The 20,214-nt window shown below is 40.7% G+C and overlaps 1 protein-coding gene across 1 annotated transcript in view; it reads left to right on the top strand.

Moving 5' to 3' along the window:
* LOC119227825 (leucine-rich repeat and fibronectin type-III domain-containing protein 2) overlaps positions 1 to 20,214 on the top strand; it is an 84,260-nt gene that overhangs the window by 54,147 nt on the left and 9,899 nt on the right. The window contains exon 3 of the mRNA XM_037486942.2: positions 5,711 to 5,798. The gene's annotated coding sequence lies outside the window, so the exon portion shown is untranslated. The remainder of the gene's footprint in view (positions 1 to 5,710; positions 5,799 to 20,214) is intronic.

Below are 20,214 nucleotides of genomic sequence, written 5' to 3'. Positions count from 1 at the left end.
TATAAGAAAAATAACGCCTTTTAACATTTCAAAATTACACCCTGTACAGGTCAAGAATGTTATTTTTCTGCTCCAGCATTGTCCCGTTTTGACCGATAGCTTCATGTGGATGTTTGCTAACTTCAGATATAGTTGTGCAACGTATTAAAGAGTAATTTAAGTATCTATCAATCTTCTCTCTACTGTTAGACAACATTTTTGAGTTCATTGTATTTCTGGGTAAATTTATTTTATTTAAATTAAACATATTGTCGTGTCAATGAGCTAACGAGCTTGCCTGCAGCAGCTAGCCTGTGCAGCTAGTTTAAATATAAATATCAAAGAATATTCCTTACCTTTTAGCTGTTACTGTGGCAGCTACAGCAAATTACCAACTATCACCATAGGATCAACCTCTAGCACGGGCTATTTTGTGATGAAACTTGGATGACATCTGTGAATCATTCTCCGGCGTCCAAAGGCATACAGCACATGCAACGCACCACGTGTTTTAGCATCAGCTCTCCGTCCGATTGAAATCCGAGATATGCAGTAGAAAAAAAAAAGTGTTCCCCAGACGAGAAAAAGGCCAATCAGCACTCAAAACAGTAAACACACCTAAATGAACAAAAAAAGATACCACCATTGCTGGTCATTAGTACGAATGTCTGACTCCCAAATATGTCTATGCCCTTGATGATGGAAACAGCAAAGTAGTAAAAGGCCTCGTGGTAAGGATATCATTTGCAAATTTAGCAATTAACTAGAAATAGATTCAGTCACATAATGCTAGTCCATTGACCATTTGCAGGGCTTAGAAGACATGTCACAATCCCTGAAGTGGAGATTTGCCTTCCTGTCCCAAATCAAGAGAATAGCAAGTTCTCGAAATACTAAGGTCTATTGATTTCGCTTGTCAGCTTTTACAATCTGGCTTCATCTCTCGGTCTGCACTCCGTCTGTCTCGTTTAAGATTTTCCTGGGAGCCGAGGTGATCCCGTCCTCTACCTGACAATCCGTCGGCCATCCAGCTGGTCGCTGCGCCAAGACATTGGCACCTCTCATGGATCCCCGTCACAGTTCACTAATTTCCCTCATTAAGAAGGGCCCCCACAGCTCTCATTACTGTACATCTATTCCCACATGACTTGTACCATCTTAAAGCCAGGCTTTAATCTTTGGCAGTATGCGCATGCAGCATCATGAATTTGCCATGTGCATAAGAGTATGCATGTCAGGTATTTGATGTCTCTGTCAGCAGCGACACCGGAGAGCACGTGGAAAGGCAGATGTTCTCACTTCCTGTTGGAGGTGGAGGGTATATTTTAAACAACTTTGCACTTGTTGTAAACTTTAACACGGATCTCTATCTTATTGTTATGCCTCCAGGCTGGGTTGCCACAGTGTCTGTCCTTTCACATCTCCGTACCTCCGTAACGGCAACAGGACTGGTTGGTGGAGGCACACAAATACGTACAATCCATGTATTCACCTTGTGCCTTTCGCTTGCACTATTGTCTAATTTCCACATTTGGGGATATTTACATATGTGTCTGATATTTACATGTTCAGTTTTGGCGCAGGATGCATCTCTGCATCATTGGATAGTCACTTACTTTTTTGTCCCCATATTGCAGTATTGTTATACCAAAGTTGTGGCAAGATTTGAGTTTGAATGAAAACAATGAATTTTATATTTTATATTCTGAAAAGACGAATAATACTTCCATCCCCAGCTTGGCTGGTTTTTGGCAGTGCGGAAAATTCTCAGAGGTTCTATATTAACTTGGCTTTGAAGCTTCTTGAATTTCCTTTTTATAGCCTTCAGATAAATCCCAGAAACAACTGATTGGAGGATGTCATCAGGGGCGGCACCTCCATCTGTCATAACCTCAGCCAACCTCAGCTAAAACTGATTTTGGGGCGAGGGCTTTCAAAGCTTCTGCCCAGCCGTTACTGTGACCAACACCGTATCTCCTAAACCCCAAAGAGATCTTTGTCAGAGACACGGAAACGCAAAGAGGATCGCTTCAAAGCTTTAAAGCCATCTGACAAACATTGTTAAAGCTCCACTGATGGACGGCAGAGAAGATGAGGTTTTGAAGGATGTGAATCATCCACAGGGAGACTGAATCAAATGTTGAGCAGCTTGGGCTCTCCATCATTTTTTTATAATCCAAAATGGGGAAAGTGGGGGGTGTTTAACACTGTATCAGAAAGAGCTGTTCAATGTGTAAAAGAAAAGATATTAAACTAAAAAACGGTAGCCTCGTTGTGAGAAGCCAGATTTATCTCAACTTTTCTTTTCCTAGATCAAATGCAGCATTGTGCGCGAAACATTGTTACTCCAACCTTTCATCTGAGCGCTCAGCACACTCATCAACATTGCACCATCAGTGGGACCCATAATGTGTCTGTTTGTGTATTCAAAGCCACCGTACAACAATAAAAAAAGAAAAAGAATTGAATGTGTTAACGCGCCATAAAATAATTGTCAACGTTATTGAATTAATGTGATAACGTGTTAATGGGCCCGGCACTAATTTTTAATCTTAATAGTTAATATTCCTGTATAAATAATTATTATAGACATTAAAATAGATGTGCACTCATCCAAAGACAGAAAGAGACACACTTCCATCCCACAGATGCCCATGTGTAAGTAGAATTTGGAAGGTGATTTTACATGGATCAGTGGAACCCAATCAAGTGTTTTAACTACTGGAAAGATATGTTTGGCTTTGCATGCGCAGAATGAACCTGTTTGAATTAGAAAGGGCGACTAACATCCACCAGCCTCAAATAAATACCCATTCTGTGCTACATTGACTCTGACTTTTTGTGAGAATTCAAGCCTGCATGATGTGAGAAGCTGGAGCTGTTCTGCGGTGCAGAAAATTTGTCAACGACAGCATATCAATCCATCCATCCATGCATCCATTCCTTATCTGTGACTTCTTTTCCTTCTATGGATTGTGGGGGTGCTAGAGCCGGCAACATAGCATATGCCTCACTTAAATAAGCAATGAAATTTAGGCTGTGATCCACATGAAACAGAGGACAAATTTCTCGAGTAAGTCAGGCAGACCTATCGCACATTTGCAACCGAACAGATGCCTAATAGCCACATCCACCAAGACAATTACAATAATGGCAATATATCAAAGCTGTGTTCTCTATGGAATGAGAACATTTTAACATTAATGCTGGTCATTTTTTAACTATTATTTTTTTATTTGCATCTTAGGTTACTAATTGTGTGTAGTGAAAAAATGGTAAGTAATGAACAGTGATGCCATTAACGCATTACTCTAATCTTAGCACTTTTTTCAGTAACGAGTAATCTAAAGCGTTAGTATATCCAAACCAGTAATCAGATTACATGTCCAAGTCACTGTGCATTACTATTTCGTCATTAATAGTAAAATATATATTTGATTTCTTGGTCTCTGGGAATGAAGCTACGTAGCCTATGCGACCATTAACGTCACGTTTTCAGCATGAGGGTCACGTCACGTGTAAATACATAGACCTACGACGCAGGGACACAAACCACAATGGAGGAGAAAGAGAGATGTGCTTTTTCGAGTTCGAGGAAATACAATCACTATTTGGAGTGCGTACGCACCGCTGGGTGACGGCCGAGCCGCCAACGCCCCATCAGCTGTACCGTTAGCCAGTCAGATTGTCAGCATTTTTCAATAATGCTGAACCTATAAAGGTTTATTTAAAATATGCCCCTTAATAATACAGATGTCTGTGACCTCTTTTGGCATTGGTATTAAAAAAATTGCCTGTTTGAGCTTGGAAAGTAACCACTGCGTGTGCATTGCTTTTGTTCCCAGAAAAGCTCACATCCACCCTAATGATTTCAGTCACCTCCTCTCAAAAACTCAATGTTACTAAAGTTATGGGCTGCAGGACCCTTTATATCTTCTTTTTGAGCTCTTGCGCCTATGATCCTTTTTTGAAGGACACTTGAATGCATGCCCTGTTTTCATATTTCCTAGCTGATGGTCAATGCCATACCTATTTCTTCTGTTGAGATAACATATTCCAAAGGTGCTTGAAGGCAGGAGAAGAGAGATGCTGTGATGACAATTGGCAGCTGCACATCAATGTAGGCAAAGATAAACATGTATGCCGTCCTGCTACATAAATGAATGAATTTGTGGTGTTAGGCCACTTCTATTTTTTTCAAAGATTATTTATTTAAATTCTAACCCAGACCTTTGTATTGTCAAACACTAGTTAAACATGGTAACATTACCTGGGGGTAGAGAGAGGAGTGGGCTTTCACAGCCACTAGCCACACTCACAATTAACCCTTGCTCAGTTTGCTGCTGGCCCACACATCCAACATCCTCCTTGTGGACTCCAGATGGCCAGTTTGTCTGTTTCATCCTAACTTCAGTAATCACTCTTTTACACCTCTATGCTTAGACGTCAGGGATGACATAGTTTTTCTTAACAGGCCAGAAAACTTATTTGCCTATTTTTTCTTTCTTTGTTTCATAGTTCAAGATGAAAAAAACAGAAACAGTGGAGTTTCAGTCTGTTATCCAAGTGAGGTTTCTTTAAGATTTTACTAAAAAAGAAAGAAGGAAATAGTATCTTAGTTGAGTTGCTGTTCCCCCGAAAAAGATCATGTACATTATGTTTCCCTATGGCTTCATAATAGAAAACAAAAAAGAGATATCTGCAGAACTATTGATGTCTCTGCCAACAAGGTCACTTGATGTAAACACAGAGTACCGCCGGGTGCACTTGTGGTCTGGCAGGTGTGACTAGGTGGTCGGCCGCCACTGGCGATTGGCCTTTAAAAAGAAAATTGCAAACCATTTATATAATGAACTAAGATATCGAGGTACAAACAGCCAAGCCAACTGTTGTTTGCTAAATAAAAAACAGCTATTTCTTTTGAGACGCTTGTTTACGAGATGACGCTTGACATCTTTGAGTGTAAATTCCCTCAGTTTGTGAATGTGCAGCGTGGGAGGTGACTACTCCAAGCAGTGGCTTTTAATGGTGTGTGAAATAAAACAGCTGATGACAGTGTTTAATAATGTGATTCATTTCTTCCTCTTTTGTTCTCATTCTGCTCCAACTTTAAAAGCTTGTAATGATTTCAAGGACTCGGATGGTGAGCATGAACCACCTTCCCCGATTGTTTTGGCTTCAATATTTCCAGTCGGGAGAGGGTTTGAGTGCTTCACTTTCTTGCAGGGATGTAAAAACTACTATTTGCAGCCTAAACCAAGCTGGGGACCCTCTATAAAAAAAAAGGCTGGACTGTTTAATTTTTCTCTAGGGACCCCGCTTTGCAAAACCTCCCCAATGTGCCCAACCTAATCTCTTCTGTTTGAGAAGCAGATGCCTCATGAGTCATAATACCACTGCCGCAGTTGTAAAAGGTTTCTTGCGGCATTTTTTGACCCACACGGTTTAATTTATGCACCAGGTCGCCAAAATTGAATCGCAGTGGAGAGGTTGTTATACGTTAATAAATAAATAAATACACACATCCGTGGGAATGATTCTACATGAAACGCCTCTTGAATGACTGTAGCATTAATTGGTTCAATATTAATCACTGAGCGTGCATGACCTCTCATCAGCTCATCATTTGAATTCTCTCTTACGCCCTACCTCCAACATGGCAAAGGGAAGGTAACCTTTCAATAAAGAACTGGCCTTTTCAAACAGTCCTTTTCTCTTTTACCTTCTCTAGGTTGCTCCCTCACCGTGCTTGTTGGGGGTGAATGTGTGGCCTCCAGGTGTTTCTGAGGGACCGTATGGCCCAATACTGCACATTATAGGTAATGTTTACTTTTTTTCACTCGGTTTGTGTTGAATAGAGGGATGGTTTGAGGGCTGAACATAACCCATTTAATGTCCTCGACGTTTCTTATCCGAGCACATACAACGAATCCTCAGGCTTTATTTTTTTTGTATTACAGAGGCCAACATGATAAGTGACCTAAAACCTCAGGGGCGGTTGAGATGAACCTCTGATACGTGAATTGTGGATTTGGTTGGTGAATTCTTCTCACTCTCCTCTTCATCTTTTACCCATTATTCTGAGTACTAAGTATTTGGGGAAAAAAATGTTGTGTAGTGTTACCATGAATAAATTGTTTCTCAAGAAAAGAAAATTGCCACAAGGCTTAAATGAACCCGTCAGGTTCATGCCTGCCTCTTCAGCATGCACCCTTTTCAACACAAACAAATCCAAAAAGCTATTAGAACCTCCCACATTATGAGCTTGCTTATTGAACTTCACACATTGTATTTATTGTACTGTCATGCTCGCATAACGCCTCTGTGCTCCCAGCACCGACCTGCATGCGTCTAAATTAAACACAGTTAATGTGCTGCCTTCCTGACCAGCTATGATAATGGGGAAATGTTTTATTACAACTTCAAATGCTAGCCTACACTTTTTCTCGATTGCTTAAGCATGGTGGTTTAGTTGATGGTTTTGTTTTGCTTTTTAAGACAGTAAACACCAACTCACTTTAGCGCACCCACAAACTCAATTTGCAAAACACCTCAGATCTATTGCAAAATGAAACACTATACCACACGTCAGACACCACACAAGACCAATGCTGCAGACTGATGAAACTAATAGTTAATTTTTCTCCATACACTCAAATTAGTCAACATGGAAACAAGTCCCTGTTTATATGCATCAAACCAACATAACATTGTATCCAGTACAAAAAAATATCAGAAAAAAGCAGATATTACAATACAGAATATGCTGCAGTCTGTGTTTAGCTGGCTCCGGTCTCCTATTCTGGGATTCCCCCTCTCACCCTCACTCACCTGCTGCATTTCATAGTGCTTATAACTGATTGGTGTGTCTACAATTGAGCAATCTTGTGTTGGCGCACCTGATGGCTGTGTTCAACCCTGGCACATGGGTGAGGTTATTTGACAATCAGTGCTTTGCAACTGCAAGGAAGTGACATCTTGATATACTTTGGTGTGTAATGTATGGTGTGTAGTGTTTTGCAAATCATTGTGTGTATTGTTTTGCAAACAGTATGAGGCTGACATTGTGCTGATGGTACACTCCTTGAGTGTACGGTTTGGATAATTGTGTGATACTTTTGATTTTAGGGTATATTCAATCGTAAAAAACAGCTTAGCAGAGGTAACAAACGTGACTTTAAAGCTACAAGGACGTTGCATTTTGTGACAATTGTGGCGCTCCCCGTGGACTGAAGCAGTACTGTTTCTGAAAACCAGATTCCCTTTGAAAAACCATGTTTTACTGAACCATGTCTGGTCTGGTTGCTCCACTCAGCTAGAGAAGGGGGGGCTCACCTGTCTCAAATCAAATGGGGGTCACAATGGGTTTTTCTAGGCAACTGAGCCATTAACACACACACACACACGCACGTATCCTCAGCCGGGGAGGCTGCAGGTGCGGCAGCTTGTGAGGTCGATGGCGGCTTGTGACACTGCGATCACAGCTGTTTAACTGCCCCAGAATAAGACTGTAACTGTCATCGATGCCGTCACTACTATGACGCATAAAGTCATGCGTCCGTGTAAAATCTTTCCAACTCAGGGGATTTTATGAAAGGTTTTATGGAAGCTATCTGCCTTCCAACTTAAGTGGTTAATAAAGGTCACTAGCCAGGATGATGCTACCTGCAGAATAAATGTACCTTGCTAGATTGTGGCCTTGGACACAAGATAATCGCCTCTACACTTTTGTGTGTACTGCTTTCATATGCTTGGTGTTGTTAACCCCTCTAACAAAGCGAAACAATACTAAAGCTCAGGTAATGAAAGCAGGAAAGGTTCTTTAATGTGATCACCTTGAGTGAATAAGAAATGAAGTCCAGCAGTTTTAATGCAGAATGTCTCTCGTGAGTGATGCATCAAGGCATCTTACACATATTTCCCATCAATATCTTGACTGCGGTGAAAGGCTAAGAGTATGAAACACTGTTGGATGAAGATATGTTTTTATAACAAAATGACTGAGAGCTTGACAAATATATTCTGACCCGCGCCAAGAAGATCTGACAGGCTGAGACTTAATAAAGAAGTCGCCTTCCTCTTAAGAATGTCTCGGGAAATCCATCATGCATCGTTTCAATTAGTTCCCCCTTCATCCCATGATTCTGGCTGTCTGGTATCTTAATGAAAACACTTTGCAGATGCACTGTAGATCTTAACCTGCAAATTACAGATTAGTCTGACAGGTCCTGTGTCGGATCACAATATCAGCAATATAAAGGGATATTTCACCAGCTTGTATATCGACTATGCCAATAACTTTTGGACATGGTATGCCGATGCTGTGATCAAAATCAAAAGGCAATTAGCAGTAAGCATTTTAAGTGCATTTGACCCTAGTTGGGCGGCACTCCTGGAAAGATTCACTCCAGATCAATCGTCAGATCAATTCAGGAAAGCGTCTTTAACACGCCTTCGCTGATTGTGTTTCACAGATGTGCTGCCACGTGCACACAGAGGAAGCACAAGGCAAGTAGGTTGAAAAGAGGGAAGACTGGTGGTCGGGGGGGGCTGATCAGCATTTGGAAAGTTAATTAGTTTTTCATACGATGCTGAGATAGAAACTCATATATTACGCCATGCAGCAATGTGCCGCTGTGTATCAAGCTCACAAAAGATACAAAGGAGGGAAGATAGCTGCTGACGTTGCTGTTGGATCTGCTTTTACTGTGAACCACATACACTGTGTTGACACAGTCATCCAGTATCATGTTAATATTTGTTTCCAGTGTGGGAGAAGTCACTTCAAACATTTTACACAAGAGGGAAATGGAAATAAATGTGGACTTGTCTATAGTCATCTACTGTTTACACTCTTGGACGAGAGGTTAGAGAAACTGATTTAAGACTGGATGGATGGAGTTTGATCTGCTGGACCAGGAAACCATAGAATCCCATAACATGCAGTATAAATAACTGTAAAAGACATAAGGATATACGTAGTTGTATAACTATATATATATGAACAATATATGAACAATATAGACGACGGAAAGAAATAACCGTGCCGTAAAGCATCCATCATGCACCAATACACGCTGAGAGCGTTCTCTTTCGATCTCAATTTCTTAATTCACAGTCATGTATTTTCTGCACCAACATGGTGTCTTTCCAACCATTTCTTTGTTTCTGCTTCAACCAGCTGAGAGCAACCAATTAAAGTATCTATTTTGGGTGTTGAAGCTCTTTCCCCCTCAGTGGCTCATGAAAAATGTGTTCTTTGCGTTTTCCTTATTCCCTTGTATAATTTGCTAGTGGGCGTGGGTCATTATCTTCTAAAAGAGAAATGGATTTGCATCGTTGATGAGCAATGTCGCGCTGCACTGGAAGCCATACTTTATCTACAGAAGTTTTTATAATGGTCACTTTTGGATTAATAGATGAACAGGGTTTTTTTGCAGTACACTATGCGATTGTTTAATTAGTTTTCAAGATCTCACACTCAGCAAACCCACACGGCACTTGAGGATGGATCATAACCTTAACCTTGGTGAGGACTGTGGGCAGGTGTTTCTGCTCTTACAATCACGTTCATTTGATATATTATATAGTCTGTGTGCTACACAACCAGTGACAACCAGTGTCCTGCAGCAAAGGTGAACTTTAGAGGTGTTGATTTGAAAGACAAGATTACTTAGAATGTAAAAAACAGCGAATCAGTGGTTAACTGGTAAGGACATGTCTAATATATATAATATTATGTGTTATGGTTGATAAGGGATAATCAATAATTGGGGCTGTTGACCAGTTTTAGAAAAATAAGGCAGAACAATGTGGTGAACATCTAGTTAAATTCTGTTCACCAGATTTTATCTATTTTATTGGTAAATTACACAACACATAGAAAATTGCTTCCTCTCTTCCGGTATTAACATATCATCTCCTTATTATGTTAATTTAAACCTGAGCAGCGAGGGAACCACCTCAGTATTCATTTGACGTTGTGCTTCATGCCACTTTTAACTTGTGTTCTGGTTCTTCACCAACCTGTGAGTTTAATATCTGTCCCTTCAGCTCCTAAAAGCACTTAATGCACTCTGATAAACCAACTCAACGCTACTTGCCCAGCAGCAGACACACAGCTTTTAAGTTCCTGCCGCGGACCACAAAACCAAAACGACGAGCCAGGAGAATAGTAAAGTCATAAGTCAAGGTCATTTGTTTCCTGTGGACAAGCTTTCCACCCTTTTAAAAACCACGTTATCATGTGAGACATCAATGAAACAAAAACATTGATTAGTGCAGCTCTAAGCTACACAGTCGCATTTGTGAAATCTCAGCACCAGGTCGTATCTGTAACAATGCGGCTACTTATCATATTAACGAACCTATAATTTAGGGAGGAAGGATATCTATGATGAGCTGATGATAGTTTGGCATTAGCGGGGAACACATTCCTGGGAACACATATTTGAAATCATGCCCACTCGTTTTAATATCGGTGAGTGCGTTGTTCTCAACAAGATGCAGGTGTCTTGTACACACTCCCACACCACGGTTGTATGGATATTGTGACTTCTGAAGGCTGAGGGTGGGAAGCAGGCAGTGCATTGCATCAGCGCATTGTGAGCATGAATCCAATAGGCTTTTTTTTTGTAAAATGATTTCACTTTATAATGAATAAGTCCCAGTCTACAAATGCAACTCCTCCTCAGCGAAGCTCATTTAGCTGATGGGCTTTGTTAGCTTCCCTTAATATCTTTTACACACAAATTCCTGAGCAAAGGGGAGCGCTAATCTGCAGTGAAAGAGACAAACTAATGTTGTTAAACCGGATGTTTTTTTTTTTCTTGCTGCAGTCTTTTTTTGGGGGGCGGGGGAGGAGTGGGAATCTCTCCGATTGATTTCCAATGTTTGGAATGTTAACAACTTTTGTCTTTCATCCCCATATTGTTTCTCCCCCGTTGTCTTCACTCCGTGGACAGTGGCAAATCCCCTTTGAATCCAGCGAGGGTGAAGCTGTGAGAGTAGAGAAGGATTCCTTCAGTCGAGCACATGTCATTGGATCATGACGTGAAAGTGTTTTCGAGAGAGATTCATCAGGAAGACCCACACCTGTACTGCAGCTGAAGGACAGTGTTCTTATCAAAATCATATCCCGATCTGATTTACTGTACATTATCCTGCGGCTAGGGATGTAATGGATATGAGAACATAGTTGTCGGGATATAAACGTATAAATCACTCTGAACTGCTACATCTCATATATATCCGATTCTGACTTGTCCTTTTGAAACAGTCCCTGTGACCTGAATATGGGGAACTTTTTAATGTGCTGATCTGAGGGAAAATATAATAAGAAAAATGTATGTGAAGTTGAGTATAGGATAAAGCTTGACAAACGTTTTGCAGATGTTGTTTTAAGGGGTAATGAAGGTTATGAAGAAAAAAGCCCAAATAAAAAAAGATCTTCTGCTGAGGAGTATTATATAGGACCAAAACTAATGTGAACCACGTTGGAGTTATATATTATTATTAAAATAGTTATATACTATGACTATTGCCATGGACCAGCAGTGAAATTAAGCAGAGTAGCTGCAGTGGACGGGGGCAACAAAAAGATAGGCCATGCTTTAGTTGGTGGACCTAAGCTATAGCTACATAAGCATATTTCAATAGAGACACGTTGTTAGTGTAAGTCTCAATAATCTATAAAATGCTGAATGTCTTTATATCACGACTCATTGCTGACAGGTTGACTGGGAACAACAACAGGGAAACAAAGGAAAACTGTGGAGACTCTCCACTGAGCAGCATCCCCACAGCGGCTCCGGTGGCCTGAGCGCGCTCTAAAGGGCTTCACTATGCACCATAAATAACTTGCTCCCTTTGTGGTAGGGGATGGGGGATCTTTGTTCTTTTCTTGTCCTGGGGACCAGTTTGTATGATGACAGAGAGATGACATCTGCTCTATGCCAGGGATGCTTACCGCACCCAACAGTGCATCCCACTTCAAAGGGAAACGGACAGTATCTCCACATCGCAGCCCGCTTCCATCACACATCGCTCTGGGTTCATTTTCATGAGTGACATTGTCTGAAACTAATTTTAAAAAAAGGCACCCTTATCAGGGCTCTGAAAGAAAATCACATATTGAGATGGAACAAAATCTAATAAAAAATTTCACAGGAATACTGGCTGACTGAATCGAATGCAGATTATTATTATTTCATTATTTTATTATTTAAATTTTCCCCGCGAGGGAGGGCCGACATCAGTTGTTGCTGTTTGACAAACGAAGGCTGGTGGCGTGGCCTCGCTGATTTTGTGCCCTTCATGTTCTCATTCCCGGTGCCGGGGATATTTATCTGTCCTGAATTACTTCTTCCTGTCAGACATTTTGTGAACACGCAGGCGGGCTGTATACGAGGGGGGCCTATTTCAAAAGCAGCTTGTGTCCCAATTCAGGAAGCTTAAGCTCTTGAAACACCTGCAGTATGAATCATATAGCATTGTGTGATATGGACAGTCCTCTGCATGTGCACACAAATACACACATAGACATCTGGCTGGGGCCCGCATTCGCAAATGGAGACAAATTCCTCCGTATTGTGAAGAAATGCCTTTCAGCAGGTGTTGCGCAATAGTGAAAATCAGTTAGCCAGGTAGGTATTTGTGTAAACCGCACCCCCTACCTGATTTCTCAAACTGCAGTAAATAGTTTTTTACTTAGGTGGAATTTATCAAAACCAAAAACCCTCCAGACAGACACAGCACCTCTGCTGGGCACAAGTTGTGTTGGTGCATCTCTGGTCTCTCGTTGTTCCTCCTGTATCGCTCTTTTACGTGTTTTCATGTGGTTTCTTCTTGTTGGGATAGCGTGCAAGCTGTACCCAGCATGCAGTTGTTGCGTGGTGTAGTTTAATAAATGTAAAATTCTTAATGTTACAAATGATTTATGTGTTGTGGTGTTTTTCCCTGTTAAAGAGCATTAGTCTGGTGTTATTGATTGTTTTTATAGTTATAACCAGGACTCAATCTCAATACACTTAAGAGTAGCTCCAACTAATGTGTCCATCAAATTACTTCACATTCGAACGTCACCGCAAATAATGGTTGTTGATCAAAGACAGTAAAAAAAATTAATTTTGGATCTGTTAACCGGTTCACTTTTAGCCGCCTGTCATAATCAAACACAGATGGCTTGGTCTTTCGTTGGTAAAAGGTTCTCTGCCTTCTGCGTATACCACTTTGGAAGGCTTTACACCCACTGAAAAAGACTGCTGCTAGGCTTTCGCATACAGTGCATGCATGATTGGCTTCACCGCCATGGACCCCCGCTCTGTACTTCCTAAACCGTAAAAAGGGTGACAAATGGAGCCTGTGATTTGGATCATAACTGTTGCCACTAAGCCGCCATCGCATTTTTTTTTTCAAATCCTCAATATGGTCCAAACTCATCTAAAAGGTTGTTTCACCTTTCTTTTCGTATTCAGCATCTGGGCCATTGTGGGAGGGGTGGGTTGGTCTTTGACAAACAGCCTATCCGCAGGTTCCCCAGCCTCCCTTGGTGCCGGTCGACCCTCCTCCGTGCGGCGTTCCCTTTCTCCCTCTGAATGTTTCCAGGCTATACGTCTCCTCTTCGCTATTGCTCTCGCTCTACCGTATCTGCCTCGTCCTTCCTTCCCCAATGCGGAGGCTTTGGTGTTGCAGTGCACCTTCAGGCTGTGCGTGGGATGGTGTTGTGGGCTGGCGTCTGGCAGCCTCTGATAAGAGAGCGAGTGAGCTGGTGCTACTCCTTTTGAGAGTTTTTTTTTATTTTTATTCAGAAAGTATCTGAAGGGCCTTGTCAGATAAGCATAATATATGATATTTCTTTTGTGGTAACTGCTTTGTAGTCTAAGTCTAATTTGAGTTTTTAGGTGTGATGATTTCCTCACACGCTGCAACAACAAATAAAGCTGCAATAATTGATTTACAGAGGGTGAAATAAGTATTGAACACGTCACCATTTTTTCTCAGTAAGTATATTTTCAAAGGAGCTATTGACATGACATTTTCACCAGATGTTGGTAACAAGACAAGTAATACATACAAAGAAACCAAAACAAAGAAATAAAGTTATGTGCGATAATGTGAAATGACACAGGGAAAAAGTATTACACATGTGAACAAAGGGAGGTGCAAAAAGGGCTGGAAAGCCAAGATAACAGCTGAAAACTATCAGTAATTAAAAAGCAATCCAGACCCTAGTCAGTGTAAATTAATATCAGCTGGTTCAGTCCCAGCTGATGGCCTACAAAAAGGTCTCATTGCCAAGGTGTCACACGAGACACATCACATGATGGGTAGAAGCAAAGAGCTGACTCAAGACCTTTGCAACCAAATGGTTGCAAAACCCAATGATGGCATTGGTTAAAGGTGCATTTCAAAGCTTCTGAATGTTCCAGTGAGCACATGTGTTCAATACGTATTTCACCTGCTGTATATATAATAAACACTACCAATAACGTACCACCCCATATATTTTGCTAGCATGTTAGCAAACAATCACCAGTTTGCATTTCCAGCAGGCACAGAGCAATATTTGCATTTAGTCCTGCGTCTTTCAATGACAAAATGACTATTGTTTACTCTCCTTTGGTCTCTACTAACTTCAGAGACACTTTGAGAGGGATCTACTGTTGGCCATCCAGTGTTTAAACAGGAGCTCGGTCGGCATGCTGAGCGCTGAAATGATTGTTCCCCATCCTGATGAAAACATACAGTAAACAAACATAAAACAAAGTTTGGATTTTGAGTGCCACAGGAAGGTCTAGATCTCAGACATGTCTAATTGCTATAATCATATCTGTGGTACCCCCCGCATGGGAATGCAAGGCATCATGGGCCACAGACTGTGGTTTATCTGGTAGATGAGTGCCGGAGTGGCTGGCTGCATCTTTTTCATTGTGTGGTTTCATCGACCTATCACATGCCAAAATCCCAATTCATAAAGGTTTGTAGTATGTCATAAGCTTGCCACGAATGGAGTCTGGAGTCAGTGGTTTTGGAAGTTGAAACTTATTTTGGAAGGAAAAGATAGCACCCCATCCCAAAGACGCTCAATTTGTGTGTATAGATTTCAGTGCCTTTTACATCTGTTGTCTGCTTGTGTTTATTGAAATATAATTAATCTGAGTTTAGGTCCATGTCAAAGTGATTTGGTGTCATAGTCATGAATAAAATATATTTTGTGTCTTGAAAATGATGCACTGCGCTCTGAAAGAATATGTATTCATGACCCTAAATCACCCAAATCAAGCTTTCTATAGTTCAAAGATGCACCAATGTGGGGATTTATTTTATTGAGTTTTAGGCCTTGCTTTAGATCTATTCCTTGAAAAGAAGACAATTTTGTGTGTTGCATTGTTCAAGTGCTCACCTAAGTCAGTAGGTTGCAGAATGTAATAGATATACTAGTCATTGGAATTTTACCTTAAGCTTTCTATTCATTTACTCGATTCACCATAAAATGGATCACTTTCTTAAAATATGGCCAGTGTTTGTCCATCCCTACTCAGGGCTCTTCTGTTTCACAGTCTTGATAGAAATGATCTCAAAGAAATCAAGGAGCATAAAAGAATACATCGTTAGAAAAAACACACACACCCACACAATCTAGGCTTGGCTTTCACCCCTTTCTCCATCTCATGCTTGAAAGGTTTGGAGTCTCTGGCCATAAGGTTCAGCAGTCAGGGCTGATATGATGTGCCGGGCATGCCGCCAACCAGATATGAAATGAAGAGGAAACACAAGTGAAATGCTTTGACTGGATAAAGGGAACCAAAAAGCAGGAGTGCTACGCAATAACTTGTCAATTGCCTTTTTCCGTCCGACCTAGCACATCAACCTTGACTTGGGGAAGTTATGTGTTTGATACACATCCACCGCTGCATTTATGTATATGGCCAGCTTTGTGTGGGACCTTAATGGAAGGGCACTGCAAACTAGCAAGCAGTTAAGGGGTTTTAAGTCATGTAGTCACGACTTGTGTGTTTATAAAGAGGAACTATGTTCAAAACAGGGAGCCTAGAAACAGGGCATTTTTCAGGCCTTTTTTAATAGGGATTCATTAATTGGACATGCACTGGATAAGGACTGAATTAGGAGAAGCACTATATATTCAAGCGTAATCTGTTGGCATCATCACACTTAGGTATTGGACCGAGTCCTAGTTTCCATCCCTAGTGCATTTCGAAGGATCAGTATTTGATGCCCGGGGAATGAGAACAGGCTGTCTACTGACAAATGTTAGCGGTTAAACATTTAGTCAACTCAAACATAGTGTTATTTTACTAAAATGCCGATGACAAATAGTGGAAGGTAAAGTGATGCCAAGCTTTCACTAAGTTTTGCAACATACATCAATCTGGCGTATGAAACAATATATATATATATATATATATATATATATATATACACAATAAGATTTGCATCTTAATCATGCACAATATCCATTGCATTTTAATGCAACCTGCTCTGCTCTGATGATTCAGTTTAAATGCATTGGCACATTGGCTGTTTGATGTGAATTGAGCTCACTGCCAGTACAATATTGTAATATCATCCTAATGAACGTTCTAATTGCTTTGTCATTAACCTTTAGATTTTGACATGTCATATTGGATCATTTCTCTTCATTTTGTAACTCTTTATTTTTCATTTGAATGCTGCTAGCACTTCTCTGACCTTAACACTTCCATTCCATGTCCTTCCTGTAGGGAATTGATAAGAAGCCTTGGAAACATTTAGTAAAAAGGTGCATTCAGGGGCATAACAGCCCCAACAAGCTAAATATTATGAAAGAGCAAACAGAAGATAAATTGACTCAGTCTAATCCGATGAGGGTTAATTAGGACGCCAATAGTTATGGTAAAAGAAATGTATAGAAAAACATTTTAATTCATTCACTTTTGGCCTCCAGCAACATCAATTAATTTGATCCTGATTTGGGCTGTGGAGACCTCCCCCCTGAGCTGGCATTCATTATTGTGCGCCGGGGGTTTTAAGCAAATACCAAGCAGTGTTGTTGAAGCCTCTTCATTAATCAACGTAAAACAAGCGTTTGTGACAGTGTGTGTGTTTGAAGTCAGAGAAATGTATGTAATTAGCAGCAAACAATGGTAAACAAGAGGAATAAAGTGGTTCACGGTTTAGATATGTCTGACCTTCCCCGACCTGGCAGCTGAACAGTGAATCAAAAGTGTTCCTCATTGGCTATCCTGTAATTCTTACATATTCCCTTTCATGCCAAGCAAATGTAATATTATTGACGAGCTGTTGTCATGGCAGCCTGTGCCGATGAACATGGACCATCTCATCTCAAAATATGGAGCTTGGATGTCGTTGTAAACATCGGCAAAAAAATACTTTCTGTAACCCCCTATTTCAGCTGAGATTTCAAACATTTTTCATGTTTTTCTTGTCTTTGCCTCTCCTTGACACTTCTTAAAAAATCTGAAATTTCTTAATTTCTGCTATTATGATGCATAACTAACTAGTCTAATCTTCTATTGATATTAACTTTAAAAACAGACAAACAGCTTCTTCACAACCATATACTTTGCTTGCACAAAGGATGTAGGCTGTGGCCTCGGTTTCATTGAATTCTCTTGTTGAAAAACACACAAACAAATACAGAGCCCCACTGAACATATCACGACTCTGGCCACTTGGCTGCAGAGGCTTTGAGATTGTAAAAGAAAAAGTGTATTTAGCTGATTATATAATTCAAAAGCTACATACATGCAACAAGTTAATGTACAGCAATAATGTATGCCGTGTTCCCCACGTGAGGTTGCCGTGTTCCCCACGTGAGGTTGCCACGTTCCCCACGTGAGGTTGCCACGTTCCCCATGTGAGGTTGTCGTGTTCCCCATGTGAAGTTGACCGGTGTTAACAGGCGAGCAGGCGAGAAGCCGCGAATTCCTCTCCAAATTAATAAAAAAATAATAATCTCAATGATGCAGTAAAAACTGCCCTGCTCCTGGCACGACATACAGTATACCAGTCTGTTTTGAAGAAGACACCAATCAAATGCAGCAATTAAAGAAGCAGGGAATTAGTTACTATCAACTTCTTACTCCCAGCTCATCCAATGCAGACACTTGTTCAGGGGGGCACTTTGTCAGTTTTCAATCTCTACATCCATGCAGTTGTTGTTTTTTTGGCTTACTCACTTCATTAGGTTCAGGCATCAAAGAAGATTTTTTGTGCAAACACAATCAGGCGGGAGATGACCAGTGGTCTCTGTGAACACGGGAATACTGATAAAAGTATTATAGAGCCTATTCCCAGGAAGCTTGTCAGAAAAAGTGTCGGGAAGTCGAGCTCACAGCTATTTGATGAAATCCTGTCGCTCTTGTTGAGAGGGAGGCCCTTACAGGTCGCCCTTTCCCATCCAGCAGACACAGACGGTTCTTTACAATGCGCATGTGGGTAAAACGGGATTGAACGTACAGATTACTTTTGGTTATCAGCCAAAGACGCGTCAGGTCTCTGCCACGATGTGCTGTTTCTATTTTCCACTCCGATAAATCTGAATCCTTTGTCAACATTTCCCACGTTGCGCAGGAATCATCTTCTAAACCATACAATTTCCTCAGAAAACATGTATTTTCCCCAAATAACCACGATAGCTCAGATTGTAGAGTAATCATACGGATGAAAAAAAGAAACAGGTAGTTGTCAATTCAAAGTCTCAGGGGGTAAGTTTGCTCAGTTGCAGCCTCATTTTTTGATTTTGGACATTATACAAGGGGTTTTGTGGAATATGTTGACACCTTACCTTGTCATTTGGGTCCACAGTATGAAACCTTCTCATGAACACATGCAGTTGTGGATGGTTGCTTTTTAAGTAAAAAAGCCATTAGAGCGGGCGTGGCTACAACAACCATTGGACACGTTTTATTTAACAGATGGCATCACAGCTGTGCACTGATGTTTATGCAAACCTTGTACAACACAGTCCCCCTCGCAAAGAACATCTTGTTTTAGAGAACTCAGCATCTCCCTGTGTGTTATCCAGTTTTTTTTTAATCTTGTGGGACGTTCCAAAGCATCCTCAGGAGCAGCGGAGAGGATTCTCATGAGCGTAAAAATACTGTGAAACTACAAACTGGTCGAGGTTAGGCACCCATTGTGCCCATGGTTTTTGAATAATGCTGTAGCCTGTCATGTCACCCGCTGTCTGTAGAAACATAAAAATATCTCACTTCTTCTAATAGACAAATACACACAATATAATGATTAATAACTAACATTGATATTTCTGTTTGAGTCATTTGAACAAATGAGAAGATTACAAGATTGATACTTCTCAAGTCTGGCAGTTAAATATATGAAGTTACAGCCTGGAGAAAGTTAGCTTAGCATCAAGATTTGAGGCAGCTGGACAACAGTTGTCTGTAACCAGCAAAACATCAATCTCCGGACCCATCTGCTATCGATCTGTTTACGAGTTATGGGTAATGCCAGTATGTCAGTGGTTCTGTTGTCGATAATACAGTTACTCATATCACAGCCAAGATGTTCTTTTCCCCGTTGCAGTCGTTCATATTTATAAGAAACTTTTGACCCGGTATTGGGAGTTACTTTTGTATATTTCAGTCCAAAAGAGACAATCTGTCCTCTTGGTTAATCACTATAAATATACACTGCCAAGAATAAAAATGCTTAGGACATTTTTAAAAAGCTGAATCATCTTTGGAGGATGCTTGTTGGTTTTCAAATTTGCATTCCTGCAAATGCAATCTGCCTGCCGTCAACGGGATTCTTCACATTTGGATCATGCGTAAACTGGTCCACCAGCTGACAGACTAGTCAATTAATATTGGTCAAGAGCCACGAGCAGATGTCTGTTCTTTTCCTTCTGACAGGAAATCGATTCCATTAATACATATTCCCTGTCAGGAAATGGGCATATTGATCAGGGTAATCTGGAGTGTCTCTATGTGACTGTATGAATTATGTATTCATCCTACATGAATAAGTGATCATGTAAAGATCGTTCTCTCCACTATCCAACAGTCAAAGTTCTGGAATACTGCACATGTGTAAAGTCCCAATTAATGTAAGGCTTCATTACTTTGATAGCAAACTTTTCATGTCTATTCATTATGTTTGAAAGAAGATTGGGTTACAATAATCCTATACGTGATAGTACTTGTAAAATTAGATTCAGCAGCAGCTGTATAGGATGGTTTCTGACATGAA

The sequence above is a fragment of the Pungitius pungitius genome, chromosome 14, assembly GCF_949316345.1.
Source record: "Pungitius pungitius chromosome 14, fPunPun2.1, whole genome shotgun sequence".
Classification (NCBI taxonomy): Eukaryota; Metazoa; Chordata; class Actinopteri; order Perciformes; family Gasterosteidae; genus Pungitius; species Pungitius pungitius.
The sequence above is the reverse complement of the archived record's forward strand: the minus strand, read 5'-3'. Positions and strand labels throughout refer to the sequence as shown.